Source organism: Pongo abelii, chromosome 3 (assembly GCF_028885655.2).
Source record: "Pongo abelii isolate AG06213 chromosome 3, NHGRI_mPonAbe1-v2.0_pri, whole genome shotgun sequence".
NCBI classification, from domain to species: Eukaryota; Metazoa; Chordata; class Mammalia; order Primates; family Hominidae; genus Pongo; species Pongo abelii.
Window position 1 is genome coordinate 2,614,172 of NC_071988.2, and position 13,995 is coordinate 2,628,166.

At 45.2% G+C, this 13,995-nt stretch overlaps 1 protein-coding gene across 8 annotated transcripts in view; it reads left to right on the forward strand.

The window, feature by feature from the left end:
- Positions 1 to 13,995, forward strand: part of FAM193A (family with sequence similarity 193 member A) — a 195,569-nt gene that overhangs the window by 45,519 nt on the left and 136,055 nt on the right. The window lies entirely within an intron of this gene.

Sequence of the window (13,995 nt, forward strand, 5' to 3'; positions counted from 1 at the left end):
CCACCGCACCTGGCCTTTCTCCTTTACTTTTAAAAAGATCCCTTTTCTGGGTATAGAAGTCGTAGTTAAAAGCTGTTTTTTTCTTTCAAGATTTTAGAGAAATTACTGTCTTCTGGTTTTTATGGCTTCTCACAAGAATCCTGCTGTAATTGTTGTTTTTGTTCTTCCATGTGTAATGTTTCTTTTATCCCTAGCTGCTTTCAATCTCTCCTCTCCCCCCAGCCCCCTTTCTTTTTGAGACAAGGTCTTGCTCTATTGCCCAGGCTGAAGTGCAGTGACATGATCACAGCTCGCTGCAGCTTCGACCTCCCAGGCTCAAGTGTTCTCCACCTCAGCCTCCCAAGTAGCTGAGACCACAAGTGTGGTCTAATTTTTTAAACTTTTTTGTAGAGATGAGGTCTTGCTATGTTGCCCAGGCTGCTCCCGAACTCCTGGGTTCAAGCAATCCTCTCACCCCAACAAGTGCTGGGATTACAGGCATGAGCCCCACTGTACTTGGTCAGTGTTTATTTCCTTCCTTGCTTTTCCCTCCCTCCTCGCTCTCTCTTTCTTATTTTCATATTCTTGGTTGTGCATGACTTTTGTCCTAGTTAGTTGTGTATCCAGTTGTCTTTTGTTTTCAGAAGTGAAGAAGTGATAGGACCAGGTGTTTGTTGTTGTTTTTTAATGTTCTCTGTGCTTCTTGGATCTGCGGTTTGGTGTTTGTCATTAATTTTGGAAAATTCTCAACCGTTATTTCTTCTGCTCTGTTTAAAGTTGGCCTCAGTTTATTATTTGCTGTGTGTTATGCAGCACAGGCTTTGAATTTTTGTAGAGGCGGCTTGGATCTAGGATGAGGAGTGTATTACCGTGGCAGTGTTTGAAATTCTGTTTTAAGTCTTCTTTCTTTGTTGTATTTCACAGGAGGTTTCTTTGCATATTCTTCTCCCAGTTGTATTCTGTTGTTGGCTGTTTGAAGCTTTTTGACTTGGAAGTGTGTAGTGGTAGTGAGGTGCTGCCTCCTTTTCTGGTTAAGGCTCAGTTTTTTGTTGTTGTTGTTATTTTTTGAGACGGAGTTTTGCTCTTGTCTCCCAGGCTGGAGTGCAGTGGCACGATCTCAGCTCACTGCAACCTCCACCTCCCGTGTTCAAGCGATTCTCCTGCCTCAGCCTCCAAAGTAGCTACAGGCACCTGCCACCATGCCCAACCAATTTTTGTATTTTCAGTAGAGACAGAACCCTGTCTGTCTTTGACCATATTGGCCAAGCTGGTGCCAAACTCCTGACCTCAGGTGATTTGCCCGCCTCGGCCTTCCAAAGTGCTGGGATCATAGGCGTGAGCCACTACGCCCGGCCAAGTCTCAGTTTTAGACATGTCCGGTAGCCCTGGATTTCACAGGTGCAGCTGTCTCAGTTCTTCTGCCTTTTCCTGGGCTATAATTTTGGACTCAGTATGTAATCCTGCCCCTTTTCCAGGACTAGGTCTCTCCTCTCCCTCTCTTCCCTTCCCCCTGCTGCCCCCAGATTAGGACTTTTGTTTCTGAGTGGAGATTGAAAGGAAGGATTTGAGTGGAATTTCTTGCCCCTCGTTCGTGGCTGCTGGTCCCCTCCCTGAGTTCTGCTACTGTCTTTGCTTCACGCTCTTTCAGATCTTTTCAGCGATTGCCTCATGAGTGCCACGGAGAAAGAGCCTGCAAAGTAATGCAGGCTTTCCCAGTTTCTGCAGCTGCCAGAAATTGTCCTGACAGCCTGTACTCAGCCTTTCGCAATTTGTCTTTTATTCTTGCTGAACTCTTCTTACCAGTGTCTGATTGTGTCTGCCCCAGGTGAGTGTATGTGTTTTCTTTCCCTGAAGGCACTTCAGATTATGGGCCAGTGTTTGTTCTGTAACCACAGCTCTCCAGCAGGTTCAGAAACAGTCATGGATATGAAGTTAGTCTGGCTGTTTTGCACCGTAAGGTTGAGCATCATGCTGTCCCAGGTCTCTTCATCCTAGGGCAGAAGACAAGCAGCCATGTCTTGAGGAACAGAAGTTTTTTGGTGTAAGTCCAGTTTACCAATTTTTTTAATGATTAGTGCTTCTGGGGTCTCAAGAGATCTTTGTCTACTCCAAGGTTGGGAAAACTTTCTCCTTTGTTTTCTTCTAGAGGTTTTATAATTTTAGCTGTTATATATAGGTCTGTGATCTATTTCAAGTTAATTTTGGGTATGGTGTGAGGTGAAGTTGGAGGTGTCCCCCACTCCATATTCATATCCAGTTGTGTACCATTTATTGAGAGCTCTCTCCCTATGGAATCACCTTGTTCATTTGTCCTTTAACAATGTTCTTTAAACAACATTTCTTAAAAAAATTAGCCGTGCTTGGTGGCTTGCACCTGTAATCCCAGCTACTCAGGAGGCTGAAGCAGGAGAATCGCTTGAACCTGGGAGGCAGAGGTTGCAGTGAGTGAAGATTGTGCCACTGCACTCCAGCCTGGGCGACAGAGTGAGACTCCATCTCAAAAAAAAAAAAAAAAAAAAAACACCCATCTCTAAAGAATATTTCTTACTGTTAAATACTATAAAAGTGCATAAAAGTAATGTACAGGTTTGCAAATTAATTTGACCGCTGGTATAAGCACCATTCAGATAAGGAAATAGAACATCACCAGGACTCCAAAAGCCCGCTAAAGGCTACTACTCGATTACAGTTTCCTTTCTTTTCCTTTCGTTAAACATACTAAATGGCAGGGTGCGGTGGCTCACTCCTGTAATCCCAGCACTTTGGGAGGCTGAGGTGGGCGGATCATGAGGTCAGGAAATCGAGACCATCCTGGCCAACATAGTGAAACCCCATCTCTACTAAAAATACAAAAATTAGCTGGGCGTGGTGGTGTGTGCCTGTAGTCCCAGCTACTCAGGAGGCTGAGGCAGGAGAATCGCTTCAACCCAGGTGGCGGAGGTTGCAGTGAGTCGAGACCATGCCACTGCACTCCAGCCTGGCGACAGAGCAAGACTGTCTCAAAAAAAAGGAAAAAATAAAAAATAAAAAATAAACATCTCAACACTATAGTTTTGCCTGTTTTTGTACCTTATATAAATGGAAGCATCCATACTGAATAGGGTATATAACTTGTCTCACCCAACAATATTTGAAAGATTTGTTTTGAACTTAGCTATGGTTTATCCATTTTAATTCCTGTATAGTATTTCACCGTATAGATGACTGTTCATTCATTCTACAGTTTATGGGTTATTTCCAGTTTGGGCCTGGCATGAATACTCTTGTACATGTATTTTGGTGCATACAGGACTTAATATGAGGAAAGATAGATATCCAGAAAAGGAATTACTGGGTCATAGTCTACATGTATTTTCACAGTCTTCAGGTAATGCCTATTTCCCAAAGTGGTTATACCTATTTTCACTCTACCAGCAGTGCTTGAGAGTTCCCATTGTTTCATGTTTTTGGTTGAGCGTGGGTTTTGTCCTAATTTTTTGTTTCAGCCTCTCTGGTGGGTAAATGGTGGTACTATGATTTAATTTATCTATGATACGTAACATAATCTTTTCATATGTTTATGTCTGTGGACCATTTGGGTCATCTGTTGTGAAGAACCTGTTCAAGTCTTTTGCCCAATTTTTTCAGTCAAGTTGTATATCTTTTTCCTATTTTTCTCATTTTTCACTTTTTTTTGTCATTTTTTTCATTTTCTTAATGAAATAGAAGTTTTAAATTTTAGGCTGGGCTTGGTGGTTCACGCCTGTAATCCTAACCCTTTGGGGAGGCCGAAGTGGGCAGATCACCTGAGGTCAGGCGTTCAAGACGAGCCTGGCCAACATGGCGAAACCCCGTCTTTACTAAAAAATACAGAAATTAGTTGGGTGTGGTGGTGGGTACCTGTAGTCCCAGCTGCTTGGGAGGCTGAGGCAGGGAGAATTGCTTGAACCTGGGAGGTGGAGGTTGCAGTGAGCCAAGATTGGGCTACTGCACACCAGCCTGGGTGACAGAGCGAGACTGCATCTCAAAAAATAAATAATTTTTAAATAGTTGAATCTGGGCTGGGCGGGGTGGCTCATGCCTGTAATCCCAGCACTTTGGGAGGCCGAGGCCGGTGGATCACTTGAGGTTGGGAGTTCATGACCAGCCTGATCAACATGGAGAAACCCCATCTCTACTAAAAAGACAAAATTAGCCAGGCGTGGTGGTGCATGTCTGTAATCCTAGCTACTCGGGAATCTGAGGCAGGAGAATCACTTGAACCCAGGAGGCAGAGGTTGCAGTGAACTGAGATAGTGCCATTGTACTCCAGCCTGGGCAACAAGAGCAAAACTCCGTCTCAAAAAATACGTATATGTATAGTTGAATCTGTTGATCTTTTCCTTTATGCTGTAGTGCTTTTGGTGTCTGTCTTGAAAATGTTTTCCTTTACCCAAGGTCATGAGGATATTATCCATCATCTTTCACATTTAGGTCTATAATTAAAGAATTGATTTTTGTGTATGGTGTGAGATAGGGGCCCAGTTTTTTTTCCCCCCCGATTTGGGTATCTAGTTGTTCTGTGTTAACTTCAATTTAAAAGGCCATTCATTCCATAGTATTGTAGACTGCCATCTTGGTTATAAATTTAGTGTCTGTGTTTCATACCTTGGCTATAAATTTAGTGTCCGTGTATCATACCTTGATTCTGTATTCCTTCATCTACTTTTCTATCCTTGAGCAGCCAGTACCACACTCTCTGAATTATTATAGCATTTTTTGTTGTTGAGAACAGGGTCTTGCTCTGTTGCCGAGGCTGGAATGCAGTGGCAGGAGGATGGCTCATTGTAGCCTCAACCTCCTGGGCTCAAGCGATCTTCCCACCTCAGCCTCCTGAGTGGCTGGGACTACAGGTGCATGCCACTATGCCTGGCTTATTTTTAAATTTTTTGTAGAGACGGGGTCTCCCTCTGTTGCTCAGGTGGTCTTGAACTCCTGGGCTCAAGCAACCCTCTCACCCAAGCCTCCCAAAGGGCTGGGATTACAGAAGTGAGCCACCATGCTCAGCCTAGTATAGCTTTTTAATAACCCTTAATAGGCATTCTGTATTGTTCGTCATGAGTGTTTTGGCTATTCTTGGCCCTTTATAACTTTATGTGCTTTATGTGAAATTAAACTTCTGTATCTTAGTCCGTTTGTGTTGCTATAAGGAATACCTGAGGCTGGATAATTTTGCTCCTGGTTCTGCAAGCTGTATAAGAACCATGGTGCCAGCATTTGCATCTGGTGAGAGCCTCAGGTTTTTTCCACTTACGGCACAAGGTGAAGAGGACCCAGTGTGTCCAGATGACATGATGAGAGAAAAAGCAAGAAAGATGAGGAAGGAGGTGCCAGGCTGTTTTTAACAGCTAGCCCTCAGGGAACTAATGGAATGAAAACTCAGTGCTGCAAAGACAGCACCAAGCCATTCATGAGGGATCTGCCCTCATGACCCGTGCACTTCCCCTTAGGTCCAGGACCCTCCAGCATTGGGTGTGGTTGTCTCGGCTACTCAGGAGTCTGAGGTGAAAGGATCGCTTGAGCCCAGAAGTTCGAGACTAGCCTGGTGACCTAGCGAAACATTGTCTCTGCTAAAAATACAAGAATTAGCCGGGCATGGTGGTGCATGCCTGTAGTTCCAGCTACTTGGGAGACTGAGGCAGGAGGATCACTTGATAGCCCGGGTGGTGGAGGTTGCAGCGAGCCAAGGTCGTGCTACTGCAGTCCAGCCTGGGCAACAGAGTGACCCTGTCTCAAAATATGTAAATAAAAGAGAAAGAAAAAAATTTTAAAAAGAAAGAGCTGGGGTGGACAACTCTGAAGGAGTTCACTGAAGAGGAAGGAAAAGATAGGCAGTGAGAAGCTGGGGCAGAAGTGCCACTGAGAGGAGATCGTTGTGTTTCTTCAGAGTGGGAGACAGCATATTTGCATCCTAATGGAAGTGATGCAGGAAAGAAAGAGAAAGTGATGATATGAGAAGAGGACAGAATCAAAGGGGTGGTCCTCAAGTGGCCACAGGGTGGGGTCTGGTGCACATGGTTGTGAAGAGCTAGTTGGAGGACATTGGAGAGGAGGGCACAGGCGCAGGTCTGCGGATGTGTGGGAGCTGTGAAAACTACTGCCAAGTGCTTTTCCAAAAGATTGCTGGCGCTCACACCACCCTCAGCAGTCTGTGAATACCCATCTTCCTTCATACTCCTCAGCACGGAGTGCCATGTCCCTGTTCTTCCCTCCTGGGCACCCTGCTCCGCATTGACCGAGCTCGAGATCCCCACATCTACTCCACTGCTCCCCTTCCTCTCAAGTTCCGTCGTTAGGCTCAGGGACCTTGGCCCTTTCCCTGTGTCCTGCCGTGAAAGTTCTGGTGCCTCTTTACCTTAAGTCATCTCTTCATCTTTTGAATTATATGGACCATAAAATTTTTAGTCATCAGCTTGGTGACTTAGCTTTATCAACATTGTATTATGGGAAGGAGAGGATTCTATAAAAAAGCAAGTATTGCCTGTGGGCCCCACTGTTTTAGGTCACTGGCTAGCCTCTGGTTTGGCTGTCCTTGGGCCAGATGCCTCCCTGCTGCCAGGGGAGCACAGGTGATGGTGATGGTTGAGGGTCTGCTGATAGGGACCTCCCCATCAGGAGAGGTGTGGGTGACTTGGGGCTTGTCAGGTGTGCAAATGGCTACTTTGGATTTGCTTCAGGTCACTTAATTTTGAGATGCTACCTACCTATTCCCATTTATTGTCTCTGAATAAAAGCCATTTTCAGCCTCTGTTATATTTAAGTAGTTTTATTTTTCTCTCTGGTCATTTCTGGATATTGCTGTAAAGACTGTTAATACCTTATGCAAAATGACTGGTTACTGTGATTTTTCAAGAACCTTCAGAGATTGAAGGGATACAAACTGCAGTGTGAGAAGTTAGTAGCCCTTTGATACCAACTTTTTATTTGACCTTAGTAGATTAACTTTAAAGATTGGCAAAGAACGGTATGTTAGAAATACATGGAAGTCTGCTGCTATTAATAAATTCAAGCTGTTTTGCTCTTTTGCTGTATGGAGCTTGAATGTAGAGACTTGAAGTATTTTGTAGATATTTGTGCTGTCCCATGGCAGAGCAGGGATACGAAACTTGCCCTGGCATCCAGACATGTTCTGAGGCTGGCTCAGACATTTGTTTTCTTCTGGATAAGTAGCATCAAAACAAATAGTAATTATATTGTTTAATAGACTTAAAACATGGCAACTACATTTGTATAGGAAAAACCACATTAGTAACATTACATGGAGAAAAACATTTTATGTAACTATAGTTCCAGCAAATACCACTATGCCTTCATTAATGCCTTAAAACCATCTTATTTACATCTATAGAACCACTGGCCATTTAATAGGGCAATTCAGGAGCAATCATTAAAAACAGTTGCAGTTTTCATTAGGTTTTCTCTGTTTTTTCTAATACGTAACTGAAATTAAAAGTAAATCCTTCAGAGTTCATTCTTAAAAAAAGTAATTCCTAAGGAAAACTGTTATATTAGCTATTTAAAAGGATGCTGTAATAATGTAGAATCAGTCACTGTTTGTTGAATTTTATTGAGTTTGCATGGAACAGCCTTGAAATTATAAATTGCTAGATATTTACTCTGTAAGATTACAGAAATTATTTATCACAGAGCCTTAAATACTTAAGGTAATTTTGTGCCTAACTCATGATATGATTGTTACCAATCTCTTTGTAACCACTGATAAGGAGGTTTAAGTATTAATGTTAGTAATTGCTCTCCAGGCAATGCCTTTTGTTCAGAGAACCTGCATATGCTTTGGGAAAGCTGAGTTCAGGAAAGAAAGGGTGAAAAGGGCACAGGTATTTTAGTGACTACACATAACAGTGTTCCCTGGACTTGAGTACAGGTAGATAATAAAAGATCATGTATAGGCTGGGCTCGGTGGCTCATGCCTGTAATCCCAGCACTTTGGGAGGCCGAGGTAGGCAGATCACGAGGTCAGGAATTTGAGATCAGCCTGACCGACATGGTGTGAAACCCCATCTCTACTAAAAATACAAAAATTAGCCGGGCATGGTGGCACAGGCATGTAATCCCAGCTACTCAGGAGACTGAGGCAGGAGAATTGCTTGAACCCAGGAGGCGGAGGTTGCAGTGAGCTGAGATCACACCACTGCACTCCAGCCTGGGCAACAGAGTGAGACTCTTGTCTCAAAAAAAAGAAGAAAAGGATCATATATAAAAATGCAGAAAATTGGCTGGGCGCCATGGCTCACGCCTGTAATCCCAGCACTTTGGGAGGCCGAGGCAGGCAGATCACGAGGTCAGGAGATCGAGACCATCCTGGCCAACGTGGTGAAACCCCGTCGCTACTAACAATTAGCTGGGCGTGGTGGCTCCTGCCTGTAGTCCCAGCTACTCGAGAGGCTGAGACGGGAGGATCATTTGAACTCGGGAGGCAGAGGTTGCAGTGAGCCGAGATGGCGCCACTACATTCCAGCCTGGTGACAGAGCGAGACTCCGTCTCAAAAAAAACACAACAAAACAAAACAAAATAAAAAAACAGGAAATTGTGGTTGAGGTAGGCAAGACAAAGTGTGTAATTATTGATTTGGACTAGACATTCAGTTCCCTTAGCATTTACTGGGCGCCTACTGGATGCTGGGTGCATTATGGACATTCATAATGTTGAGTGTCTAATGGGTAGAAGGACATGTGAAAGATAATTTTGTAGTATAATGAGTATATGATAGTCTATAGAAAGTGTAGAAGTTGGCCAGGCGCAGTGGCTCACACCTGTAATCCCAGCATTTTGAGAGGCCGAGGTGGGTGGATCACGAGGTCAGGAGATCGAGACTATCCTGGCTAACATGGTGAAACCCTGTCTCTACTAAAAATACAAAAAATTAGCCAGACGTGGTGGTGCGCACCTGTAATCCCAGCTACTTGGTAGGCTGAGGCAGGAGAATCATTTGAACCTGGGAGGTGGAGGTTGCATTGAGCCGAGATCGTGCCACTACACTCCAGCCTGGGTCACAGAGCAAGACTCCCTCTCAAAAAAAAAAGAGTGTAGAAGTTGTACAGGAGTTGTAGTAATTAGCTGCGTGTGACGTGTATTGATTGAGGGGTAGGGAGCAACATTCACAGAATAAAAAAGTTACCATAGTGGGATTTGAAGGGATGCCTCGCAGTTGTCTCGTAAAGGAAAGGCGGGGAGATTGGTGTTTTAGGGAAGCAAGCAGCAAGTATGAAGGCAGGAAGAGATGAAGCCACATAGTTGGATGGGGTGGGAGTGTGGAACTGTAAGGAGTTTTAAGTGGGTGATTTTGCAAGAACACACCGACCAAGGGCCTGGTGTATCCTGCTTGATCCTTTGCTAAGGACTTGATCTTTTTAGGCAGCGGGAACAATCGAAGGGTTTAAGGCAGAGAATGTTCTGGTCATAGGTGCAGTGTGAGGGGGTTTTGACAGGAGATGGAGGACACGTGGGGAGCAGACAGCCCTGAAGGCCGGTCGGCAGGAGGTGGCAGCGTCACCAGCACGGGGCCTTTGTTGTGTCTCCTGCATTAGCCTTCATGGGGCGGTCTAATGTGGGTTGTGCTGCCGTTACCTGAGAGGATATTGCTTTTACTGTGTTTTTACCCTAAAATGACCTTTTTTCTTCATGTTTATAAGAAGTTTATCTGTAAAGTATTTTTAGTAAGTCTGAGTTTTCATGTTTAATTTGGAATTTCATTTTGGAAACGAATTTCAAAACTAGAGTATAAGCCTAGCGAGAAAACAAATGCTATTATGATTTAGTGTCTTTTATGATACACACACACCTCCCACCCCCATGCACACAGGCCACAGTCACTGGGTGGTAGAAAATCAGTTTATTCAGAAAAGGTAAAATACATCATAGATGGAGAACTCAGCTGTTAGTAGTGTTCCCAAAGGGTTTTCAGCAATACTGCCATCTTAGCCATATGTCCATATTCTCCTATGCAAAAATTTCTGGGTTATCTTGATCCCTTGCATGGATATATATACACATTTTATATATTTACATATTTCATCTATGTGTTTGTAGGATTTGGGGAATGATACTAGTATAATGTTCATTCTGGTACATATGTATATATATAGTTGTTTTTTTTTTTTGAGATGGAGTATTACTCTGTTTGCCTAGGCTGGAATGCAGTGGCGCGATATCTGCTTGCCGCAACCTCCGCCTCATGGGTTCAAGTGATTCTCCTGCCTCAGCTTGAGTAGCTGGGCTTACAGATGTACGCCACCACACCCGGCTAATTTTTTGTATTTTTAGTAGAGACGGGGTTTCATCACGTTGGCCAGGCTGGTCTTGAACTCCCGACCTCTTGATCTGCCTGCCTCGGCCTCACAGAGTGTTGGGATTACAGGCGTGAGCCACCGCGTCCAGCCTGGTACATTTGTTTTTAAAAATATCAATGTAACTAGACTTCTGCTTCCAAGCAAGAGGTAGTAACTAGAAGTGGATTTATCTTCCTGCCTCGAACAATGAAGCAAAGGACCAAAAAAATGTACCAACTAGTAGTTTTCCAACGCTGGACCACAGGCAGGCAGGACAGTGATCCCTGAGAGAAGAATAACCGCCGCAAGCCCCAGCCTTGCCCAGGCTTCCTGCCTGGAGAGAGTCTGAAGGCTAGGACTTGGAGAGCTACCCAGACCGAGCCTGAGGATCTCCTTGATTGAGGAGGCTGAGTTGAGACTTTGGGGAGGCCAAAGTAAATTTGCAGGGCAGAGTACCAGAGAGGAGAGAGCTGCAAAGGGTTCTCCCCAAGCCCAGCTGAGGGCGCATAAGCACATGCCTGTGGGGAAGCTCTCTGCGCCTGGGCTAGCACCCTGGAAGTGAGGAGCAGGACAAACCTTGCAGCTCACACAGGGCCACGAGCAGTGTGTGTTCCCACCAGCCATTGTGGGAAAATCTTACAACCTGCAGGACCCTGGGTGGCAGCTCAGGAGGATACTGCCTCAGTTATGGGTAAGAGGAAAGGCGTTCTGATGCTGCCTTACAGAGCCTACAAGCCCGAAAAGGACCAGACTCTTCCCAAACAACCCTCCTATGGCCCATGACGAAGCTCAGATACTGAAGGAATGAAAAAATACCCAGCACCTGACACTTCATACTTGCCCGTGGCTCTTCTCCTCCTCTCACACCTCACAGCTGGCTCCTTCACAGCCTTATCCACTTCCCTTCCTGCAGCCCTGATCCAAGCTGCTGCTGTCTGGCTCCTGAACTGCAGATAGTCATTTCTTCCCATTCCCCCATCCCATCTCTCTCTGCACGCAGCCTCAGAGTCACTCCTTGACTTGAGTGGCCCTCAGCTCTCCCCCATCTCTCCTTCTGCTCTTGCCAGGTCCATGCCAGCCACTGGGCTCCCCACAAGGTATAGCCATGTGGGCTTTGGGGGTCTCCTCAAGGAGGCCCTCACTGGCCACCGGATTAAAGGGCACAGGTCCTCTTTGCTGTTACGTTTTTCTCCTTATCACTATTTAATTAGTTAATTTTTTCGTGTATTTGTCTTATTTATTGCCTTTGTCTTTGACAGTTTTCTTCACCATTGTGCCCCCAGTGCCGGGACCAGTCCCTGAGCATGTGGTGGGCTCAGTAAATCCTGGATGACTGGTGAATGTACAGGAGCTGAGCTGTGTGCTCTCCGGTCATTTCTGGCTCTTACATTATGATTTTAGGCTTGGGGACCTTTGGGCCTGTAGAGCCCAGCATCTCATTCTGTAATTAAAAGGGCAGGCCAGAAAGGTCTGATGGGTATGGCTGTTCTGCCAGTGATGGGAGCTGTTTTCTAAGACCTAAGGAAAAGAGATGGCTTTATATTGGGGTAAATTGATGTGCTTTTTTTTTTTTTTTAAATTGTCATCATTTAGGCTTTTGGGATTTGTTGGTATGGAAAAATACATGGATTCTCATGGTACTCAGTGGTTTGAGTAGTCTGGCGCTCTCTAGGACACTGTGGGGAGGTAGGACCCAGTTGTCTGCCCCTGTGCCCCAAACATACAGCTCAGGATGGCTGCTGAGCTGGGTTCGGGAAAATTCACAACCCTGTGGATGTAACAGGAGTCAGCAGTTTTGATCACTGGTTCATGGAAACACGTGAGAATATATATGAACATCTTTTGAGTCTTGCTGGTGTTGTCATTCATTCTTTCAATCACTAATTCATTCATTTATACATTCAGCCCCTTGTTTAAATATATGCTTCCTGCCGGTCAGCAGGAAGTCTTAAGAATGGAGCCTGGGGTCCAAACGAGAGCCCTCAGTGGCTGAGGGGCCAATCTGTCATGTACACTGGGTCCTTTTGAATACCGGTGGTGGGATGGGGAGACAGCTCGAGGCTGTGGGAAGAGCTACAGGTCTGGCCGGCCTTGGAGAAGCTTCTGGGTGGAGATGGAGACTGAAAAGCCAGAACAGCCTCAGCTGGGTCCACTCTCTTTCCCACCTGGCATGTCTTGCAGCAAGGGCACCCCACACGGCAGGAGAGACCAGCGGGGGTTCTCTCACCTCCACCCCACTGTGTGCCCTTTTTCTGGCTGCCTCTGGAAGGCCAGGTGAGGCTTCCCTTTGCCCTGCTCCCTGGGAGTGCCTCCCTCCAGCCTCTCCTCAGGGTTCAAAGAGGCTTCCTCCTAAGGTGCAGAGGCAGCCCTGTGTGAAGGACCCGTTTTAGGATTGGGTTGATATGGGTTAAAATCCTGTGTTCCCCCCCCCCCCCCCCACACACACACACTTGCTGGCCTTGGGACTTTAACCCCATTTCCAGTTGTGTGAGACTCAGTTTCTTTCTTTTTCTTTTCTTTTTTTTTGAGACTGAGTCTTGCTCTATTTCCCAGGCTGGAATGCAGTGGTGCGATCTTGGCTCACTGCAACCTCCACCTTCCAGGTTCAAACGATTCTCCTGCGTCAGCCTCCTGAGTAGCTGGGATTACAGGTGCACACCACCATGCCCAGCTAATTTTGTGTTTTTAATAGAGACAGGGTTTCACCATGTTGGCCAGGCTGGATTTTTCTTTCTTTCTTTCTTTCTTTTTTGACACAGAGTCTTGCCCTCTCACCCAGGCTAGAGTGCAGTGGCACGATCACAGCTCACTACAGCCTCAACTTGCTGGGTTTTAGCAATCCTCTCACCTCAGCCTCCCTCGTAGCTGGGACTCCAGGCGTGTACCACTATGCTTGGCTAATAGTTGGATTTTTTGTAGAGGCGAAGTCTTGCTATGTTACTGAGGCTGGTCTCAAACCTCTGAGCTCAAATGATCATCTCACCTCTGCCTTCCCAAGTACTGGGATCACAGGCATAAGCCACTGTGCCCAGCCTTCAGTTTCTTTTTCTGTGTTTGTGTTTTAAAGGCTAATTTTATTTTTTTCTGATAGAGTGGGTGGTTATCTTTTGAGAGGTTTTAAGGTGTAACAATCTTGCCTTTTCCTCCTACCTCTAAGGCCTCTTCCCCTTGTCCCACATTGTAGGACCTGTTTGAAAATGCAGATGTTTATTTACATCAGGTGATAGGAGATGAGCTCAGCATCATTACTGCTGGGCCTGGAAGGGAGTCTGGGCCTTGGATGTGCAGCTGCCATCAGCTCCCTGTTTATCTTGAATCTGGAATTTGGACAGCCCACCTCAGAGATGGTTTGCATCTGCAGACACACTTAAGCCAGAATTGTCATCTTGAATCTGAGCCCTGGTGTGCAGAATAGTGGTTTCAGACTTTGTTGGTGGTAACCAGTTCTGGTAAACAGTCTGAAAATTGAGGTTGACAATTTCTAGCGTGTGGTGGAAAAGTAATACAGAAGTCAAGGTGAAAGGGTTAATTTGACAATTTTCTAACTCGTACTAAGATAAGATTTTCTTTATGGCACTATTTAAAGTATTATGAGTTTCTAGAACATTAGGTTTAGTTTTATTCAATACATTTCCTATTTTATGTTTCTGTATATAAACATACACGTGCATTTTAGTTTTAGAACTATACATATATTTTAATATTCTT